Source organism: Piliocolobus tephrosceles, chromosome 5, assembly GCF_002776525.5.
Source record: "Piliocolobus tephrosceles isolate RC106 chromosome 5, ASM277652v3, whole genome shotgun sequence".
NCBI lineage: Eukaryota > Metazoa > Chordata > Mammalia > Primates > Cercopithecidae > Piliocolobus > Piliocolobus tephrosceles.
In genome coordinates this window covers 67,249,293-67,254,877 of record NC_045438.1, presented here as the reverse complement: position 1 = coordinate 67,254,877, position 5,585 = coordinate 67,249,293, and the positions used below count along the sequence as shown (strand labels likewise).

At 44.2% G+C, this 5,585-nt stretch overlaps 1 long non-coding RNA gene across 1 annotated transcript; it reads right to left on the bottom strand.

Moving 5' to 3' along the window:
• Nucleotides 1-1,137: 1,137 nt before the first annotated feature.
• Nucleotides 1,138-5,358, bottom strand: LOC111538456. The gene is made up of 3 exons (XR_002730361.1): nt 5,210-5,358; nt 5,013-5,048; nt 1,138-1,532 (listed from the first exon to the last, which is right to left on the bottom strand). It is a non-coding gene; the product is annotated as an uncharacterized LOC111538456 (long non-coding RNA).
• Nucleotides 5,359-5,585: the final 227 nt, after the last annotated feature.

Genomic DNA, 5,585 nt, shown 5'->3' with positions numbered 1-5,585 from the left:
AGTGTTTCTGTATATAAATATATTACATAATTATTATAAGTATATAAATAAGTATAACATATATTCTGATTATCCCCTTCCTTTCTCACACAAAAGCAGCATATGTGATGTTTGGCATGCAGCTTCCTGTACTTAACAATGTATTGTGGAGCTCTTCCCATATAAATACACAGAAGGATTTTACATCTCAATGTACCATTGTTTGTTTATTCAGCCCTTGTAGGTGGACACGTAGGTTATTTCCATTCTTTTGCTATTATAAAAATCAATCCAGGTATACACATCATTTGCTATCATGTGTATAAGATGTGCTTATATCTGTAGGATAATCTCCCAGGAAAGGGATTGCTAAGTCATACAGTATATTTTAAATTCTGAGAGATTTCGATTTCACCAAATTTTCCTCTCTAAATGTTGTGCCCCCTTGGTACTCCCACCAGCAATGTATTAAAGTTTGGGTTTACCTACAGCCTCACCAAAAAATTATTTTAAAACTTTAAATCTGTATTTTAACACTGTCGTCAAACTTTAGGATTTTTGCCAGTTCAATAGGCAAACACAAATTTGTCACAATTTTTATGAGTTATTATTATTTTTCTTGAGATGGAGTCTTGCTCTGTCGCTGGGCTGGAATGCGGTGGCGCAATCTCGGTTCACTGCAATCTCTGCCTCCCCGGTTCAAGCGATTTTCCCGCCTCAGCTCCCGGAGTAGCTGGGACTACAGAAGCCCGCCACCACGCCCGACTAATGTTTGTATTTTTAGTAGAGATGGGGTTTCACCATGTTGGCCAGCTGGTATCGAACTCCTGACCTCAGGTCATCCACCCACCTTGGTCTCCCAAAGTGCTGGGATTACAGGAGTGAGCCACCGCACGCAGCCAACAATTTTTATGAATGTTAAACTTCCTGTTCATTTTTCATTTTCCTTTTCTGTACACAAGGGAGTGCTCGATAGATATATAATTTGGGTGACAGTGCTTGCTTTATTAACTTTTAATGTTGAAAATAATTTATATTTGTGATAGGTATGTAGCAGTCTAAAACAAGCTTTCGTGACTGATTTCTTTTACTATGATAAATGCGAAAAATCTGTGCCATGTGCAGCAAGTCAGTTCTCTGCAGAATGATACTAATTTTTCAGTGAAGAAGCAAAATCATCCACTTCTAACAACGATTCTTGTTATGGGTTGAACTGCGTCCCTCCAAAAAGATGTCGAAGCCCTACCCCCCAGTCTCTGTAAATGTGGACTTACTTAAAAATAGGGTACTTGTAGTTAATCAAGTTAAGATGAGATCATTAGGGTGGGTCCTAATCTGAGTGGCGCCTGAAAAGGAAAAATTGGGGCATGGGGACAGATAAGTAGATAGGGAAGACAATGTGATGACACAAGCAGCAGCCATTTACAAGCTAAGGAATGCCCGAGTCTACCAGAAGCCAGGAGAGAGGCATGGCACAGATTCTCATCACAGTCCAGAATCGACACGGAAGCCTTCAGATCTGTGAGACGTTAATTTTTGTTGTTTCAGCTACCCTAGAAAGCAAATACAATGCTATTCACCGTGTTGCCCAGGCTGGTCTGGAACTCCTGTGCTCAAGTGATCTGCCCATCTCGGTCTCCTTAAGTGCTGGGATTACAGGCGTGCGCCACTGCAGCCGGCCAACCTTTTTAAATCTCTCTTTTTCTTTCTTCCATTTTAGGACGGGATCGCACTGTTGCCCAGGCTGAAGTGCAGTGGCGCAATCTTGGCTCACTGCAACCTCCGCCCCCGTGCTGGAGCGATCCTCCCACCTCAGCCTCCCCAATAGCTGGGACTACAGGCGCGCGGACCACGCCCAGCGAATATTTTGTAGCGAGCCAGGTCGCCATTTTCCGCAGGCTGGTCTTGAACTCCTGGGCTCAAGCGATTCGCCACGTCAGCCTCTGAGGAAGGTGCTGGGACGAGCATGAGCCACCGCCGCCAGGTCAGTTTATTTTTAAACTCTCTATTTCTTTCTTTCTTTCTTTTTTTTGAGATAGGATCTCACTCTGTCGCCCAGGCTGGAGTTCAGAGGCGCGATCTTAGCTTTCTGGAACCTCTGCCTACGGGTCGGGCGGGCGACCTCAGCCTCCCCAGTAGCCACAACCGCGGGCGCGCATCACCACGCCCAGGTAATATTTTGTAGAGAAGCGGTGACCATTTTCCCCAGGCTCTGCTGGGCCACAGTGTCTGCTCGCTGCAGCCTCCGCCTCCCGGCTGTCTCCTGAGTACCAGCAGCAGGGACTACAGGCGCCCGCCACCAAGCCTGCCTGATTTGTTGTAGAGACGGTTTCACCATGCTGGTCAGTCTGGTCTCCAACTCTTGGGCTCAAGTGATCCGCCCGCCTCGGCCTCCCAAAGTGCTGGGATTACAGGCGTGAGCTACCGCGCCAGGCCAACTCTATTTTTCTAATTGTTTTAATGTACTATAATAAATATATAAGCCTAGTTTTTCAACATTATAACACTCAATACTTGTAATTCATAAGTAAAATGATATGATGCCTGGGGTTTGCTTCCATATACTCCAGTCATAAAAAAATTGAGGGCAAGAGAAATATGAAACACTGCATTTTATGTTTTCTAAAGGTCTTGCTAAGTATTTCCTTGAAACTATAATCAGGGTGCGTTCAGACACTACCATATTCTAGGAACCGTTGTAGGCATTGGCGATATTAAGAGTAAGAGCCTGTTCTCTTTGGGAATAATTATTAGATATATTCTAAAAGTAAAGCAGGCCGAGCACAGTGGTTCATGCCTGTAATCCGAGTGCTTTGGGAGGCCAAAGCCACAAGGATATCTTGCCACCAGAAGTTTGAGAATAGCCTGGGCAACAGAGCAAGAACCTGTCTCTACAAAAAAAAAAAAAAAAAAAAAAAAAAAAAAAAAAAAAAGGCGTTAAAAAAAAAACACAAAAAACTTAGGCACTTGTAGTCCCCGCCACTCAGGAGGTTGAAGATGGATTCTCACTTGTGCCCAGGAGGTCGAAGCTGCAGTGAGCTAGGAAGGTGTTACTGTACACCAGCCTTCGCAACAGAGTGAGACCGCGTCTCTAAAAAAGGGGAGGTTGGAAATAAAGTAAAATAAATTATCACCATGGTCCCAGGTAGAAGGATTCACTTTTAGAAAGAAATTGCCAAGTTTCACTTTTAGAAGGAAATTGCCCCGGTCAGGCATGGTGGCTCACGCCTGTAATCCCAGCACTTTGAAGGGCCAGATGGGCAGACTGCTTGAGGCCAGAAGTTTCAGACCAGCGTGGGCAACATGGCGAAACTCCGTCTCTACTAAAAATACAAAAATTAGTTGGGCGTGGTAGCGCAGGCCTGTAATTCCAGCTACTTAGGAGACTTAGGCATGAGAATCCCTTGAACCCAGAAGGTGGAGGCTGCAGTGAGCCAAGATTGCACTACCGCACTCAAGCCTGGGGGACATAGTAAGACCCTGCCTAAAGAAAAAAAAAACACGCGAAAAGAAAAAGAAATCGCCAAGAGCCATACATAAACGATAAATTCCTTTGTTCTTATGGCTTTTCATTCATTTCTAATCATGCTAACCTACTCCTTAATAAATGCTTAGCCCATCAATGTTCATCATCACCCCTTGCAGGTACCTTATATAAAATAATATATTAAATATTATAATGTCCCATTTTTTTACTTGTGTCACAGCAGCATGACGGCATGATGATAACTAGTTTGAAATCGAAAAGAAGGACGACCTCTTGAGTGCTGGGATACTAGCCCTGGGTGGTGTTTTAATTTTTTATTTTCTGTTTACAATTTTTCTCAGGACTTTAAATAGGTACTGCATAAATATGCATCACACTTAAACGCTGAAAGGCTTACAAAATACCTAAAAACATAGCTATTAAAAAAAAAGAGCTCATTCTATAAGTGCATTTGTAAGCTCTACTCATAAGTAAAAACCTACTATAATGCTTTAAAGTCAAAGCATATCACATTTCCGATGGTGCTAATTAATTGCTGTTTTTCATTTCCAGTAATCTATGTCCACATCTTTTTCCTCTAAATTATATTTGGAATCATAGTGTAAATGGATACAATGATTATAACTAAGAATTGTATCTGAAAGAATCCTCTGTACTACTTAACAAAGTAATGTAAGAGATACTTTACATACTTGCCAGTGAAAAAGCATCTTTACAGTAAGTGGTATTCACTCCACTAACCCAATGGAAAGTTGAGCAGCCATCCAGGGAATTTGCTGAAGGTGGTAGCCCATGTGGAAAATTCTTAGGAGGGGTCACAACAGGATTTTGCTTCTGATCAGTCTGTCTGCATTGATCTCACTCCCAGGCCAGAGATGCTTTTTTCTAGACTGTGGTTACCCTTGATAGATAAATTGGTTTCTTAATCCTAATCCAGAAATTGGAAGGGAGAAATGCATCATCACACAGCAACGGTTTGCAGATTTGCCTTTTAGTTATACAATAGTAGCCAGTGAACTGGCCTTTATTAGTTATTTTCAAATGAAACTGTTTTCATTTGAAAAGTTTTCCACTTTTGTTTTTATGTCCTGTATTTTAAATTTTTGAACACATTTTTAGTTTGCTGAAATATTTAATTCCTTTAATCAGTTCCACAGAACAGTCCAGATTACAAGGCTATATTCGATTTTTGTAGCTGGTCAGATAATGATTGACTAGTACTGTTTCGTTCTGAAAGTCTGATGAGAAACTAACTAAAGTATAAAAAAGAACTATAAAATTAGAAAATTATCAGGTGGAAAATTACAGGAGAGAAAGCAGTGATATTTTGTGAACATATACCAAAATACCAATACTGTGTGTATATCACAGTTTTTTGGGCCCCAGATCTTGTGGCTCTTTGAGTGATGATTATTAAGTTTGTATCATCCAATTTGATGTTGAGTATCTTATTGTTTAGGAATAGGAACAGCTGACAGTAGGTTCCCCAAACTTCTGGCATTGTCTACGATGCTCACTGGATTCTAAAATACATGACTATTATTACCTTGAATTGTGCTGTTCGGAATGATGTCCAGGGCATCTGTAGTAAAAGAAAAGACCTGGGCTTCAGATATGATTTTGTTACCTTCTTACAGTTTTACCGCACCAAGGTGTCAGGTTGGGGAGCAAGTAGTAGCATCATCCCGCCTCCCTCCAGTCACACCCCAGGGACGGCCATGTGAGCTTCCCTCCGGGACCGACGCTGCGCGCGGAGAGCCAGGAGTCACAGGCCCAGGCACTCGCAGCCTCCACCAGAACAAACGGCGGCAGCGGCCGTGCGCGCCCGAGCCTGCGCGGGAACGCGCCTCGGGGGTTCGGGGGCGCCCGCGGTAAAGCTCCAGCGCGGCCGCGCGCGCCCGCCCGGCCCTGGAATGAATGGAAGGTTCAATCTCGCGCGCTCGGCGCCGGCAGCCAATGACGCGGCCGGGAACGGCGGCGGGCAGGTGTGCGCGTGCCGCCGGCTGACGCAGGGCTCCAGTCGAACCGCCTGGTGCCGCCGCCGCGCCCCGCGCTCCCCCACCCGGCTTAGCCCCCTCCTCCCCGCGCCCCGCCACTCGCCGGGCTGCGGCGGCGGAGC